General features: G+C 37.9%; 3 long non-coding RNA genes across 3 annotated transcripts; all 3 read left to right on the top strand.

The window, feature by feature from the left end:
• The first annotated feature begins 6,685 nt into the window (after window positions 1-6,685).
• Window positions 6,686-10,141, top strand: LOC143421836 (uncharacterized). Its single transcript, XR_013101448.1, has 3 exons — window positions 6,686-7,579; window positions 8,761-8,855; window positions 8,990-10,141. It is a non-coding gene; the product is annotated as an uncharacterized LOC143421836 (long non-coding RNA).
• Window positions 10,142-11,914: 1,773 nt separating this feature from the next.
• LOC143421721 (uncharacterized) lies at window positions 11,915-13,792 on the top strand. Its single transcript, XR_013101281.1, has 6 exons — window positions 11,915-12,056; window positions 12,423-12,505; window positions 12,807-13,008; window positions 13,120-13,269; window positions 13,439-13,582; window positions 13,680-13,792. It is a non-coding gene; the product is annotated as an uncharacterized LOC143421721 (long non-coding RNA).
• Window positions 13,793-14,252: 460 nt separating this feature from the next.
• LOC143421720 (uncharacterized) lies at window positions 14,253-16,474 on the top strand. Its single transcript, XR_013101280.1, has 3 exons — window positions 14,253-14,438; window positions 14,536-14,645; window positions 15,132-16,474. It is a non-coding gene; the product is annotated as an uncharacterized LOC143421720 (long non-coding RNA).
• Window positions 16,475-17,199: the final 725 nt, after the last annotated feature.

The following is a 17,199-nucleotide window of genomic DNA, read 5'->3' as shown; positions in this document are numbered from 1 at the left end:
GGGACAATTTATAATGATAAGGATACCATAGCAAAATATTGTTCAAACTTTTATTGCAAACTTTATTCTTCTAGTTATTGCCCTGAAGCTTGTCTGACTTTTTTAAATTCTTTAGACAAAATCACTCAGCTCAATGAGGAGGATAGTCAGCTTTGCGACAGATCGATTTCTTTGATTGAGGTTGCAGATGCTATAAAACATCTGAAGATTAACAGATCCTCTGGACCTGACGGCCTTACTGCCGAGCTTTACAAACAGTTCGCTGACAGTTTAGCCCCGTTTCTTTTAGAAGTTTTTAAGGAAAGTATGGATAGAGGTGCACTCCCTCCCACTTTATGTCAAGGTTTGATCACCCTCATTCCAAAACCAGGAAAGGATCCTTTGCTCTTAGACAATTGGCGACCAATCTCTTTACTGAATAATGATTATAAGATATTGGCACAAATTCTGGCTAATAGAATGAAACCTGTATTAGGTAAAGTTATTGATGAGAGTCAGTCTGGTTTCATGCGGAATCGTCATATCTCAAACAACATAAGATTAATTCTAGACATAATAGATTACCCAGAACTTGTACAGGATGATAGTCTTATTCTTTTTTTTAGATTTCTACAAGGCGTTCGACTCCTTAGAGCATGAGTTTATTTTTACTGCTTTAAATAAATTTGGGTTTGGTCAGTCCTTCTGTAATGCCGTTCGGACACTGTATTCCAATAGTAACAGCTCCATAAAGCTTGCCACTGGTACTTCCCCAAGATTTTCTCGAAAGCGTGGAGTGAGGCAGGGTTGCCCCCTATCCATATATTTATTCCTTCTTTCTGTGCAACTCCTTAATTCGCACATTAAACTCAGTTCTTTAAAAGGCCTGGTCATTGCTAACAGAGAAATACTCATAAGTCAGCTGGCAGACGATACAGCTCTCTTCCTCAGAGACGCCTCGCAAGTTTCAGTGGCCATTAACAATATACAGCCATTCTCTAAAGCCTCCGGACTTTCGCTCAACCTGCATAAATGTGAACTTTTACCAGTTAAAAGTTGTTTAGCAACTTCAATTCATGGAATACCTGTAAGAAACTCTGTAAGATACCTTGGAATTCAAATAATAAAAAATGAGCAATCCAGATGCTCCACAAACTTCATTCCTATTATAGATAAATCCCAAAAAATCTTTAATCATTGGCTACAGCGAGACCTGTCATTGAAGGGTAGAGTTCTGCTATCGAAGGCTGAAGGTATCTCCCGTCTAACCTATGCTGCCCAGTCATTACATGTTGATAATACAACCTGTAGTCGATTAACAAATTATTATACAATTTTTTATGGAAAAATAAAACTCACTACTTACGTAAATCAGTAGCTTTAAATTCATATGATAAAGGAGGCATAAATTTTATTGATTTCGGTGCTCTTAACAACACCTTTAAAATAAACTGGATTAAAAAGTATTTAAGAAATCCCACTTCTATCTGGAACTTTATCTCACATCATGTGTTCTCTAATTTAGGCGGCCTTAACTTCCTACTGCTCTGCAATTACAGTATTCCAAAAATACCACTGAAACTTTCTCACTTTCATCAACAAATTCTTTTGGCATGGGCGCTGACTTACAAACACAATTTCTCTCCACAAAACTGTTTTATTTGGAATAACTGCAATATTATTTATAAAAATAAAACTCTTTTTTAAAATAACTGGTTTAATAATGGAATAATCTTGGTTAGTCAGTTATTTAGAGAAGATGGACTCTTTTATAATTACTCTGAGTTCCTCAGGAGATACAATGTACCGATAACGCCTAAAGAATTCTCAATAGTGCTCGATGCCATCCCATCTGGTCTGTCCATGTTACACAGATGCTCCCACAGTGCTCCACTACAGGTCACTCCCCCGGATGTGTTACATTCTTCTCCTGGCAATGTTTGCTTTTCCTCTCATAAGTCAAGGGGATAGAGATGGACCTGGAGCACATAGAAGCATGTCACTCACTGCCCAGGAGGAGTGACAGACTGCCGGCCATCATTATGAGATTTGTCAATCGGAAGAACAAGGTCGCACTGCTGAAACAAGGACGCAAACTGAAAGGCACGGACGTTTTCATTAATGAGCATCTGACACGAAAAAACGCAGACATCGCGAGGAAGGCAAGGCAACTGAAGAAGAACGGTAAAATACAACATACATGGGTAACAAACTGTAAGATTTTCATTAAGCTAAACGGGACACCAGAAGAGGCAAAAGTACTGATAGTGAGGAACATGGAGGATCTGGACAAGTATAACTGACACCAATGTATCAATTACACCAGGAAATGACATGGACACGTTGAAATTAGTTCTTCAACAGAAAGTAATTGATCTAGATTGTGAATATAAGGAGCATAATATAATAGATCCAGAAATAGATTCTGAAAGTAACTTTCTCTCTTCTTTTGTTAAAAATTGTAATTATTTCACTCAGGAACAATATGAAAAAGAAATTAACCTAGACGGGAAGCTCTCATTAATTCACTTTAACAGCAGAAGTATGTACTCTAATTTTGATTTCATTAAGGACTATTTGCAACAATTTTCTCGCCCCTTTAGTGTTATAGCCATCACTGAAACTTGGTTCAATGTCGATAAAGGAATAGATTTTTGTTTGAATGGATATGATTTAAAATACATGAATAGATTAAATAAGGCGGGCGGCGGGGTTGCTATATATGTTCATAACTCTATAAAATATAATGTTGTAACAACTATGTCTATGGCTATTGATGGAATTTTGGAATGTTTGACTATTGAGATCATGAATGAAAAAAAGAGAAATGTTATAATAAGTTGTATATATCGGACACCCAGTTCAAGTATTGACACTTTTAATGAATGGATAGAAAAAACGTTTGCTTCGGTGAACCAAAAATTACTATTTATCTGTGGTGATTTTAACATTGATTTGCTAAATCCAACAAGGTTAAAAGCCATTGATGACTTTACTGACACAATGTACAGCTTATCACTATATCCAACAATAACAAAGCCAAGCAGAATAACTTCACATAGCGCCACTATTATTGACAACATTTTTACTAATGTCATGGATTTCCAAATTAATAGTGGTCTGCTTGTCTGTGATATAACTGACCACTTACCAGTTTTTACTTTGTGTGACTGTGATTAGATACCAAGATCATGATAGCAAAGCGAACAATAAATGAAGAAGCAATTCATGCCTTCAATTTCGATTTAGCACAACAAGATTGGAGTTCGGTGTATGAAGAGTCAGATGTGGACAAGGCTTATGATAATTTCCTAGATATTTTTACTATGTGGTACAATAAACATTGTCCTGTAAACGAACACATGACAAAGAAAAAAAAGATAAAAAGTCCTTGGCTCACAAAAGGAATTATTAATGCTTGCAAAAAGAAAAACAATCTGTATAAACAGTTTATCAAAGTAAAAACAAAAGAAGTGGAACAAAGATATAAAGCATATAGAAATAAATTGACTGATATTATAAGAACGAGCAAACAACTTTATTATAGAAGAAGATTATATGAAAATAAAAACAATATAAAAGGAACTTGGGATGTGTTAAACAACTTAATTAAACAAGGATCTTCTGGAACATCATATCCTGAATATTTTACTGATGCAAATGGTGAAAATCACAACATGAGTAATATTGTCGATGGGTTCAATAAATTCTTCATAAATGTTGGCCCTGAACTAGCAGCGGACATCCCGTGTCATAAAAATGAAAATATCAGTAATATAAAACCAAATCCCTTTTCACTGTTCCTCTCAGCTACAAATGAGCAAGAAGTAATAAATATCACATTAAAATGTAAAAGTAAGTCTTCAATGGATTATCATGACATAAATATGTCTGTAGTTAAACAGGTTATTCTGAATATTGCTAGTCCCTTAACATATATCTGTAATTTATCATTTCAGTCCGGTTGTTTTCCAAAAAAAATGAAAATTGCGAAAGTAATACCACTATATAAAAGTAATGACAAACACAGTTTTACCAATTATAGGCCTATTTCTCTACTGCCTCAATTCTCAAAAATTCTAGAAAAACTTTTTAATTCAAGATTAGAAAAATTCCTTGAAAAACATCAAATAATAAATGTTGGTCAGTATGGTTTCAGAACGCAAAGAACCACTTCAATGGCGATAATTGAGGCAGTAGAAGAAATTACTGATACACTGGATAAAAATAAATATGCAGTTGGTATTTTTGTTGACCTCAAAAAGGCCTTCGACACAATCAATCACTCAATTTTACTGGATAAATTGGAAAGATATGGTATTCGAGGGAAAGCTGGTAACTGGTTAAAAAGTTACCTAACGGGTCGGGAACAATATGTTAGCATAGGGCATTACCATTCAGAGAAACTTGGTATTACATGTGGTGTTCCCCAAGGGTCAGTGTTGGGACCAAAACTTTTCAATGTATACATAAATGATATTTTTGATGTTTCTCAAGTACTTAAACTCATACTGTTCGCAGATGACACCAACATATTTTTCAGTAGTGATGATTATACTGATCTTGTAATGACCGTAAACAGGGAGCTAAAATTAATAAAAAAATGGATGGACATAAATAAATTATCATTAAATATAAATAAAACTAAAGCAATGTTTTTTGGTAATTTAAAATATAATATAGAATTACCAATTATCATTGAAGGTGTACCAATTGATAATGTGAGTGAAAACAAATTTTTGGGAGTTATAATTGATAACAAAATTTCATGGAAACCCCACGTCAGACACATAAAAACCAAAATTTCCAGAAGCCTCGCAGTTTTGAACAAAGTGAAACAATTCCTTGATAAAGATGCACTTCGTACTCTGTACTGTACTCTGGTTCTTCCATATCTTACATATTGTGTGGAAGTGTGGGGAAACACATATAAAAATACAACTAATCCATGAGTCACAGTACAGAAACGAGCACTGCGTATTATTCACAAGGCTGGTTATCTAGATCATACTCACACAAATTCTTTCTTCAGGCAAAGTTACTTAAATTCCAGGATCTGGTTAATTACAATACATCCATAATTTTGTATAAAGCTTTTACTAAACTTTTACCGGCAAATTTACAAACTAGATTTGAAATTCGAGAAAAGGTTTATAATGTGAGAGGCTTTGGAGAATTCAAATTACCCAGAACTCGAACAACCCGTAAAGGCTTTTGTGTGTCTGTATGTGGTGTGAAAATCTGGAACAGTCTGAGTTTACAACTGAAACAATGCAAAAATATTCATAGATTTAAATTTCTCTACAAACAGTTGGTCTGGTCACAGTATACTCAATGATGGGTTTTTAGTGTGCTCTGTAATGTCTGTCCTCTTACCATTGCTGGTATGGATTCCAAAATAAAAAATAAAAAATAAAGTGTGCGTATGTATGTACATATATGTACTTGTGTGTGTAGATATATATGTATGTATATGTATGTGTGTCTGTTACTTGTAGTTATTACTGCCTGTTACCTGTGGTAATGCAATTTATAATTTATATATTCTGTATTCAGTTATGAAGGCTCTAATTGTTGGTTGCGAGCTGCCGCTTAGATGCTTGTATCTGCCCGGGGCTGTTGATGGGTCTGTATGCAATGATGGGCGTAGCTGCGGGAAGTTTATTGTTTTTTTTTTGTTGATGAGTGAGTATAGGGGTGGGATTTAATAAGTTTTCTTCGTCCCACTCCTTTTTCAGGCAAGTTTTGTTTTTTGTTTTGTGTATTTTATGTTCAATATAGGTATTTGTTGTGCCTGAAAATGAATAAATAAATGAATGAAATGAATGAAATGAAGTCTATAAATACCAAAATAAGATCTCTCTTTCAGGATGCAATGGTCTCTGTTCCATCAGCCATATTTTATTGGGCCAATTTTGTAACAGATATTGAATGGAAAAAAGTTTGGACTTTACCACAAAGGTTTTTCTTAACCAAAAAAATTAAAGAGATTTCCTTTAAGTTGATTCATAGGTTTTACCCTACCAAACAATATTTGTCCAAATTTATGGCTGAAATAAATGTAAATTGTACCTTCTGTCAAGAGCAACCTGAAACAGTTTCTCATCTGTTTTGGTCGTGTAAATTTACGTGTAAATTCTGGAAGGATTTCCACAAGTTTATTACTGACTTTGTTCTTCCTAATCTCCAACTATACTATAAGGATGTTATCTTTGGCTATTATAATTTTAAAGACAAGGACAATGATGCTTTCTTTTTTATAAATTTGGTTTTATTTTTGGCAAAATTTCATATACACAAAAGCAAAGTCCTCGGCAGAAAGCCTGAACTTCTTGTATTAAAAATGGAACTTGCACAATATATAAGGACAATCTCCTCATCAAAAAACACTAAGGCTCTCAAGACTGTTAACATCTGTAACCGATTGAAACTGCTAACTTGATTTTGGCTCTTGCAAACTTTTGTTTATTTATGTTCCCCTTAATTTATTTTATTTTTTGTACTCACTTTTGTCTCACTGTCCTTGTCACTCTTTCTGTTCCTCATTGTACTACCACAATGTCATCTTTTATTTGATCCCTGTTTTACTTGACTGTATGTCTATAATGTGATAAATAAAGTTAAAAAAAAAAAGAAAAAGAAAAAGAAAAAACTAGTGCTGACCAAGCTGCCATCTTTCTCTCTTCCCGTTGTCACTACCCGATCCGTACCGGAAACCCGATCGGTACCCCGCATGCGCAAATCTTACGTCACTTCCTCTCTTTGCGACATTCAATATATTTGAATGATGCGGTTAGCGCCCAGTTAGCTCTTAGCATTTCTCAACAGCTCTGCCTTCTTTTCGACTGCCCGGGACATTTAAACAATGGATAATCCGTATACAAAGAAATTCATGCTTTTCTCCTCAACAGAGAGCGTCCCCCGATTGAGCAACAGCGCCGTAAAATAAGAAGAATGGCGCCTAATTACAGAGTTAATAATGCAGACTTTGTAATATCTCACGTGTAGATTCATCAGCCAGATGAAGTGTTTACTGACAATTGACAGTGATAGCGCACATCATCATCACTATTCCAACAATCCTCTCCTCACAGACAAGCATAAACACACTCGACTATCGCTAAATCAGATTTAACACACGTTTGTAATGACGATAAATCAGTTTATAATAGGGTTTATTCGCTCGGTCAGCAGGTGGCGGTATCCTCGTACACTGGGGAGTAAACTGCCATTAAACGAACAGAAGAAGAAGAAAACATCTGCACATGCGCGGTACGGATCGGGTAGACCCGATTTGTACGGTCAGACTTTACACATGCGCAGTAAGGATCGGAGAGTCCTGATCCGTAACTTTCTTTTTATTTTTCGTTTTTGTCTACATTGTACTGAAATGCTTCATTATTGCAAACATTTTAAGATATACTTGTTATTCTTAACATCTTAACAGATACTCTGACCCATAACTATCGTAAAACGCTACGACCGGAAGTAGAAACCTTTCGCGCATGCGGGGTACCGATCGGGTTTCCGGTACGGATCGGGTAGTGACACCCGTCTTTCAATGGCTGCTTCAATTTCAGCTTGAACCTCCAAACCGCAAGTAAGTAATCATTTTTTGTCATCTTTCCTTGCTGTCCCACTGGACTGGACATTAGTTTAGTTTTTTTTAGCTACATCTGGTGAAGTTGTGGTAAAATGCTGGTATTAGCCTATTCGTCGTAGCAAGCTAGCCTGAAGCTAATATTTGCTAAATTTAGGGACACCCGTGTCTCTTCAGGAGTTGGAGGCCGGTGTTCTAGGAGCGGATCTCAGGATCTCAACAGGCAGTGTTGGGCAGTAACATAATACATGCACCGGCGTTACGTATTTAAAATACAAAATATGAGTAAATGTATCCGTTACAGTTACCGTTCAATAGGTGATATTGAGAATACAGTTACTTTGTTGAAATAAATGGATTACATGGCGGTATTTACCTGTTTCATATGTTAGGCTATGGTCTCTCTATTTTTGGTAATTCCACGCTGGTGGAAACCAAACAAAACACGCAATAAGAGCCTCTAAAAATTATTATACAAAAATTATTTAATATGAAGGCAATAGCAGAGTGTTACAGGCATCGCCCTAAACAATGTAGCCTCATGGGCAGTGTAGTCCGTGCTGCAGGGAGAATGGACTGCCATACCCGTTATGTGTCTGTGAGCGAGGGAGGGAGAGAAAGGAAAAGTACGAGCTGTCACGGAGCAGAAACGGGAGCTGGAAGCATGTAAATATAATAATAACCACTAAAGCCAAAAAGAGTGCCTGACGAGCCCAGCTGTAAGTAAGCTGTTAAGACTCGACTGTACACCGTATTCGTGTTTTCCTCCAAAACAATAAGCAGCCTTTCAACGCCTCTCTCTGTCTCTCGCTAGCAAACTTGACCCAGACAACAAAGTAAAGCTAGTTTTCAGCTATGAGCCCAACACGAACCCGACGTATCAGCCAGAGGTCCCTTTACTACGGTTCGGAGCCGCTGACCTGTTTTATATACGCGCTGAATAGTTTTCTACACGAGATCACTGCAAAAAGTGCAGCCTTACCTAATGTCCACCTACTGTTACTCATTTATATTAAGATTTTAACATCTAGTTGGTGTTGGTATGGCGAGTAGCCTTCAGTAATAGTAATAAATCACACAGCAATAGCACATTCATGTAGTTGTAAAGTATTCAGAATACATTAATCTATAATCTTTGGTAGAATACATTTTAAAATTAACCTTCCCAACACTGTCAACAGGTTAGCACCTCATACCACAGTGCAGCAAAGCAGTCTCATGAGCGCTGGGAAGGACGAGCCCAGAGCCCAAAACAGACAGTGCAGGAGATGACAAGGTTAGTAATTGTATGGTGAAAATTATACTTTGTTATCTTGATTGGCAAAAGAAAAGTAAATACACAATCTGCTTCTCACATTTAGGGCATTTCCAAGATTTTTTTCAAAACTTCTTCCCTTTCTTTCATCACAGCTGTCCTGTGCCAGATGTTCTGTTGACCCACAGTGAGAGGCATCATTTCAGAAACACCAGGAAGACTGAAACTCGTCGCCAGGATCAAGCAGGGCTCGTGATCTTCACCAGCAGCTCCCTCACAAGAAGGATAAACCCAGCATTTCATGAACACTGATGGAGACCTTTGCTTTGTGTAATGTTAGAAGTACTCAGATAATCCTCAGAGGGTCTGGACTTTTACATAATATAATAGAATAGAATTCAACTTTGTTGTCATTGCACAGGTACAGGGCAACGAAATGCAGTTTGCATCCATCCAGAAGTGCTTTAGCCATGATATAGATATATTACAATATATATTAGCAATAGTATAGATATGTAAGTATATTACAGAAATGGGTCTATTATGGTATGTTACAATGTACACGGTATGAAGTATGTTAAGAATATTCTATAACTATAAGTATGTACAGGCTGTAGTGAGTACAAGCTATGTACAGGATATGAACAGGATATAAATATGAAAAACTACAGAAATCTGAGATATACAGTTATACAGAAATGTGAACTATGCAAATTATAAACAGTTGTAGGATTAAAAATCATCATATGTACAGAATGATTATTTACACAGAACTATACAGTAGTGCAGGTAAGTAATAGCTATAAGCTATAGTAATAGCTTTAAGTCCTGTAGAAAGTTAAATATATGTTGTGCTCTCTGGTTACTCTGGTATGAATGACTCTGAATTACTTTATGATAAATAACACTATTGTCAAAAACAGTGAAAGAATTCCAGATCACAAGTTTTTAGTTCAAATACAAGTAACAACCTTTGACTTTAATCAGGTTTTATTTAATTGTGTCAGAGAAAACATCATGTGGTCTTCATGTAGCTGAGTACATTCAGTGTTTAAAACAGAAGTTGTGCAGGTCTGAGATCAGCAGTTTTCTGAAACACCAAACTGAGGTCCTGTTAATGCTGATGTATAGTGACACAGTTACAGGGGTGATTAATCCTTTTGACTTTTTGTCTTTAAATTTATCAATAAAACAGCTGCAGCTTTCACTGACAGCACATGTGGTACTTTAACCTTTGTACTGTTTTCTTCAGTTAATTTTGGAGTTACTACAAAGATTGAAGACATAGGATAATCTGTCTGCTGTCACTGGGTGGTGCTGAGGTCTGAATCTGAGGACGGCTCCTGTAATCACAAACAGAATCATCACAAACTGAAATATAAAGTTTATCTCAAATCTGAAATACAGCTGATCCTTCTCCGTCCTCACACACTCGGGATCTGAAGTTGTTCAGTCCTACAGTTCTGCCGACAGCTGTTTATTTTTTTTATTTGTTTTAAAGGCCTTATATACTAACACATTTTCTAATATCATGTTTACCTTTGAGTTGTTGATGCTTTATAAATGGACATCTGCAAAGATGAGATGATGGAGCAGGTTTCAGTCGAGGTTCAGTCTGCTGCTGCATCCTGGTCACAACATACAGAGGTGTTATCAGCTCAGTATTGAACAAGAAATATTAACGTTTCAAATTATTTGTCCTATAGGATGCAAGCTGTACAGAGTACTGCACACGTGACTTTGTGAACATAATTCATTAAAAATAATTTGGACAGTTTTTTAACCTGAATATTTGTAACAAACTCAGTAAAAAAAAAAAAAAGCTAAAAAAAATAATCGGGGGAAAATGTAACATTTTAACTTAAGCTGACAAGCGGAAGTAGTTGGTTTCAGTACATAAATATCGGGCTTTGCTATTTAATCCGTAGCTATTGACTAATGAGGGGAATTTAAAAGTTGGCTTTAATGTCCTTCCACATGTGGAAAGCGACAGAAAACATGCTGCTGTTTGCACATATTTAATAATCAGCTCTGCACAGGAGCAGAAGCAGAGTCCAGCCTGTTGCTCTTACAGTATAATACTCATAATAAGAGTACAGTAAGCGTGGTTAGTCACTGAGCAGCCCGGTGCGTTTCTCTTGATTTCTTTAGTCAGGGTAAATTCATTCACCTGCACGGGTTAGCTAAACGAACTTTACAAAACTAGTTTCCCCGACAGCCGAGTGCTCATCTTAGCTAGCTAGATTGCGGATTAGCTTACAAACACATTTAATTTAGCAAAAATAATGCGGTGGGGCCTCAGGTCCTCCTGTCCGGTAGTCCAATTTACCGAAGAACACCTCAGGCTGTCACTTTGAAATAGTCGGTAATGTAAACGCTGGACCTCTCGGCATCTGCCATTCCCGAACAGACACGTGCGAGTTTGTCCGTGACCGCAGCCGCGTCGTCAGTGTTGCTTCCAGAGCAGAGTGAAGCTGACCCCCCACCCACTAGAAACGTAAAGGCAAATAGGCGGAGCGGTTAGTGCTACGTTTGTGCAGGTAAAATTAGCGTTTGTGCTGCTACGGTTTTTGAGATATTAAACTTTATTTTAAAGGTCATTCAAAGGTCACCATCCCCCCAGACTGCTCCAAAACAAACCAAAATGGTCTACTGTTTAGTGCTACGTTTGTGCAGATTTGTGCAGGTAAAATTAGCGTTTCTGCTGCTACAGTATCTGAGATATAATGATTTTAATTATTACGGCCTACGCTGTATAACACCAGTGTCTGTGGCAGTGAGTTTCAGCAGCTGTGGAGTTTTGCACTTTTTCTAGGCTTGCTGCATAATAACTTTTATTAGTTTACACTTTAGTAACACAATTTATTTAGCGGAAAGGTTGATATTTCTTTTGTTACTAGTGCAGAAACGTACACAAGGTAGGCTAAAGTTTTTATTTTTTCTGTGGCAAAACTGAGTTTCATGTGAAGTGATTCACGTATCCCTAAATTATTATTATTTTTTACATACCCAGTTGGCCTCTGTGATTTTGTTTTGAATTATATATGTTCATTATTATTAATGTAGCTGTCTCAGAAAAAATGAAGTGTTTGTTTTGATAGGTTGTTACCTACGTGTAGAAAACTGAATATTCCACAGCACCCAGGCGAGGGATCTTCAACCTGCGGCTCTAAAGCAACATGTGGCTCTCCGGCCCCTCCACTGTGGCTCTTATAAGACCAAGTAAGTCATTTTTTTATTATAAAGACAACAAGAAAGGGTTCTGTTAACAGTTTGTTTTTTAAATGAAATATCTGCATTGACTATTCACTGAATGTACAAGGCTTTTAAAAGTGATTTAATGTTTCTTAGGTTCAAATCTGTTTACTGTAATTTTCAAGTTGGTTGCCCATCTTTCCTAATTTTCAATTATTATGGAAAGGACTCACATAGCTGGCTTCATTTTAACAAATACTTTTTTCCGTTATAAAGCTTTGATGATTCATTGTCTTATCAAATCTAAAAATAAACATTTTTATTTACATTTCCATAGCTTACCAGATACAACAACTCATTTTCTAGATATTTATAGGCTCTTCCTTTTTTTAGGCTCTAGACAGGTTTTGTAGCAGCAGGGGGAAAAGGGGCCCTTTGAAATGAAAAGGATGCTGACCCCTGACTTAAGCCACCAGGTAAACACAAAACAAATACAGGAAAATTATTGACAGAAAAATGGAACGGGTACTTTCAAGGCTACGGGTGAAGGTGACTGGGTGTGTAAAAGCAAATATGCATCAGACTGACAAAGAAAAGAGCGTTAAAAGATTTTTAATTTAGAACTTTAACTTTATGTGCAAAACTGAACTTACTGATAACACACACTAGCCATTTGAACACATGTAACTGTAATGAACCAAATAAAACAGAAAAATGCAGGCAGCACTCATTATACTGTGTATAACACGGCATGGGGTTGTATTTTTTTCTTTTCAGATGCTCCTGTCACTCCATTTCCCAGGTCATCATAGCACTCCCACACACATGGAGCTCTCCTGCAGTATGCAGTGTAATGACCCAAACCATCAGTGGTCATCTTTCCATGGAAAGCAATTAATGCCCTCAAAGTGAACGACTTTCCTTGGAGAACCAGGTTGGAGGGAAATTCATTCAGTGGAAATTCTGTTTGGTTTGCAAGGTCAGTATCAATCCACACGATATCTCCAATGTTGTAGCTGTGAGTAACTGTCCCTGCACAGAGCTCATTTCCTGTGGTGCTGTCTTCTGTTTTGAATTCTGATGGACACAGAGATGGATTGGAGAGTGGCCTGAGGCAGGTAGACTCAGCTAGGCCAAGTCCTGCTTCCACAGCCGTGCCAAGATGAGCCATACCAGACTCTTTGAGGACAGAGATGGCAGGAGAAACAAATGGCACTTCCCTTGTCATCCCTTTGCTGAGGTAGCAGTGCTGTGAAGAGCAGTGTTTGGTAAAATAAACACTTGAGATGTTCCTCATTGTCTTAGCAATTACAGCAGAGATATTGCACTGAGCATCGATTTGGATCGCAGCAGACCTCAACGAGACAGCTTCAAACATTACACTAAGCAGCTCTGCTCTCCTCCTGTAGGTTTGTTGGGTCACACCATCTGTGGCAATGGCTTTCACCAGCTGCAGGACTGGGTTTTCACTGTCTTTCAGAACAGCATTTTGAAATGTGGAGCTGTCACAGAAGGCACAACATAAGCACTGAAAAAATGCATCAAATGCACAGGTATTGAGCACAGAGATTGTCGATTCCCCTAATCTAATAGGCTGATGGAGGTTTCCATTTTTTAATAATCCCACTTTCACTCTTTTGGCCCCAAAAGTTTCATCTGCATGGAGCCATTCGGTACATGAAGAGAGGTAGGAAGTCATCTTTCTTTTTTTGGGTGGAACAGCTAGGCCCCTCCAGTTCTCAACTGCATCCCCATCAGCCGGAAGAATGTTTGTGGCAGCATCAGATCCCACAAACGGGTGAGCATCCATTTTTATTTTGTCTTCTGCATTGTGAGTCGTCATGGATCCAGAATTGGCATCTGTGACTTTCAGTGATCCCACTGTTGGCTCATCTTTGACCTTTTCTTTTGCAGAACAAATCCGCATATTTCCCTCGATGAATGAAAGATGACGAGCAATGAAGCAATTGACTCGAAGAGGCAAGTTGTCATGTTTGAAAAGGCCATGTTTTATGTTTTTGAACTCAGCTTCAACAGTGGCTGAACTTGCTGTGATGCTGGCGCTTTGGAAGAGAGGGACCATTATTCCTGTCCAGAGTGGCAAGTAACTTGCCAGTCTTATTATATGAGGAATAATCTCAGGGAGAAAGTGAATATTATCTCTATCCCCGTTTGCTGCAGCAGGTGACCGGCTCTCCTCACATATTTCTGTTACCCACTGTCGTAGGTCAGTCTGGATCTCATCCACTGAATCCACTCTCTCACTTTCCTCCGTCTGTTCATCTGGAATGATGATGGAGTCTTGAGCAATTTGGGCTTTCAAGTATTTCTTACACCTTTCTGAAGGAAGAGGGGCTCCAGAACTGTCATCACCTTCTGCCTCACTGAGGGCCACAACAGTGATAGCATGTAGGAGCTGTTTTGCATGGTCCAAACATTGAGACTGAAGAAGTTTTGCTAATGACCTGACAAAGAAATCTTTAACACGATGTGTTTTCTTCTTCAGGCAGTCCCACTGGCATATCATCTTGATGCAGTGCGCAACATCAACCCTAATATAACAAGGGGGAGTTTGGCAGACTGGGTTCCAAGAAGGGCATGAAAGCATTCATTAAGGTAGGACTTCAGATCAGGATGAGGAGTGAAAGCCTTGACCAGAGCTCCCAGAATTGCCAGAGAAAAGTCACTCACAGCTTCCTTTGGCACAGGTGCACCTGCACGAATCCATTCTGTCAACCAGTTTGCGATGGCATTAACATCATGTTTCTCTGACAGCATTTGCACCACTGGGACACTGGGGCAATTGTTTTCTTTCAGAATACCTTGATAAAGGAATATATGGCCAGATTTGCCATTTGGTCTCAGCAGTTTTTTCACAACTGAACCAGTTGCATCAAAACACACAGTTGGGGGAGATTTTTTTGACAATGTCTTATAAACATGCATCTGTGTTTGACTCCAGTAGTGACAGAAAAACTTGTCCAGTCCAATATCTCGGATGCTACCACTGTGAGGAACACTATATTTTAACAATTGCAGAGATGCAATGGGGTCCTTATCTCCTAATTACAAGTCTTTTCTCTCTTGTTTGACTTTTCGCAGAGTGGCCAAATTTGTAAGGTGGCTTGGCTCAGGATCTCCAACATCCATCAGATCTGCTGCCCTCGCTGACCTCCATACAGCTGGTTCCATTCTGCCCTCACACAGCTCTTTAGCGATCTGTTCACGCAGGTTTCCAGACATGAACCGCTTGGAGTGGCCAGTGTGCAGGGAGAAATCTGTATTTCTCATGAAACACTGGAGCACCATTGGACTATTAATTGCTGGCTGTCTGTCACATGACATTTCTAACTGGCCATGACACTCCTTACAGTCGCCTCTGATGTCCAGATAATTATTGGTGACAGTTGAATGGACCTTTGCTCTACGGAACACAAGTGTACATGTATTTTTGATCTTCTTCCATATAAGATCGTTGATGATATGAGTCCAAGTGCCAGGTTTCAAAATTGTGTATTCCCTTTTTTGGGTAGGAGAAAACTTGTCATTGTATTCAACCTTTTCAGGAATAAATTTAACCCAGTCCTCAAAAGGGACTTCTAGTTCAAAAGCTTGACAGTTTTCTTGTCCAGGAGAAATGCAATGTGAATCTAACTCTCCTTCACTATTACTTTCCTGATCACTGATTTCCAAAGCTGACCAGATGTTGTGTCTATTTAGCTTCACAAAAGTGTACAGGGCCTTTGCTGACATCTTGTCTTCTAGCTGCTGACTCAGCTCTTTCCAGGCTGATGCAGCTGGAGTGGCTATTTTGCCATTTTGGACTATGGCCTCTTTTGAATTACAAAGAACTGCAAAAATGGAAACCTTGTCTACAGATGGCTTTCGAGACATCTAAAAAAAAAAACAACACACTGATTATGATGGAGCAAAATGTGATTTCTGAACTATATATACAGCCAGGAGCAACCCCTCCCCCAAGTTCTCCACCAATCTACACTTTCATATTTTGTGGAATTATTGTTTTTAAGATGGAGCTATTGAATTTGTGAGTTTATTAAATTGAGTCTGAGTATTTAACCCATGTACTGTACAGCACTTTAGTCCAGTGTGCTACATGTTTTAAAGTGCTTTAGAAACTTTTTTCTTGGACATTTTTGAAAATGTTTAACATTGAAAAAAAATCCTTTTGATCCAGACAGTTAGCTATATCATGTATTAACTCAGTAACTAAAACCTCAGTATTTTAAATGTAAGCTTACCTTGTTCAGAAATCAGATGAACGCTGTTCTAAGAATCCTTCAGACACAGTAATGCCAAATAATAGTTTTTTCTGCCAGAAAATGTGTATTTGATGCAAAAGACTGCTAGCTTGTTCGTTTCTCAAAAAGTGTTCATGGGAGTGTAAAATGTTCAAATGTAGTTTTCAATAAAGTTTTTTTAATCCACTCTAAAAAAAAAAAAAATACTCAAGCATTTGCATCGTGGTTTTATGAACAAAAAGTGAGTAAAGAAATTGAAGTAAAAAAAAAATACACTCATTACAAATTTAGCTGATTAAATACAACAAGAGGGTTTTTTTAACAGAACTTTATTGAACAAGTGAACACACAAAGTGAAAGGTCATTTGAAAAAGACATTTTTCAGCAGTAAACCATAGCAGGATATCTCAAATCATAGCAGCACAAACGCTAATTTTACCTGCACAAATCACCACAAACGTAGCACTAAACAGTAGACCATTTTGGCCCGTTTTGGAGCAGTCTGGGGGGATGGTGACCTTTGAATGACCTATAAAATAATGTTTAATATCTCAAAAACCGTAGCAGCACAAACGCTAATTTTACCTGCACAAATCTGCACAAACGTAGCACTAACCGCTCCGCCTATTTGCCTTTACGTTTCTAGTGGGTGGGGGGGTCAGCGTCACCCTGCTTTTCTACAGTCATTGGTCAGCATATGCAAGTACATGCGGGTCGCAATACTCAGAGACATGGCCAAGGTAAGAAAGGCTGAAAGACGACCACCACTGAACAAGACACACAAGCTGAAACGTCAAGACTGGGCCAAGAAATATCTCAAGACTGGTTTTTCTAAGGTTTTATGGACTGATGAAATGAGAGTGAGTCTTGATGGGCCAGATGGATGGGCCCGTGGCTGGATTGGTAAA

This window comes from Maylandia zebra, linkage group LG13 (genome assembly GCF_041146795.1).
Source record: "Maylandia zebra isolate NMK-2024a linkage group LG13, Mzebra_GT3a, whole genome shotgun sequence".
In the NCBI taxonomy this organism is placed as follows: Eukaryota; Metazoa; Chordata; class Actinopteri; order Cichliformes; family Cichlidae; genus Maylandia; species Maylandia zebra.
Note: the sequence above shows the minus strand (reverse complement) of the source record. Positions and strands in the feature narration are given on the sequence as shown.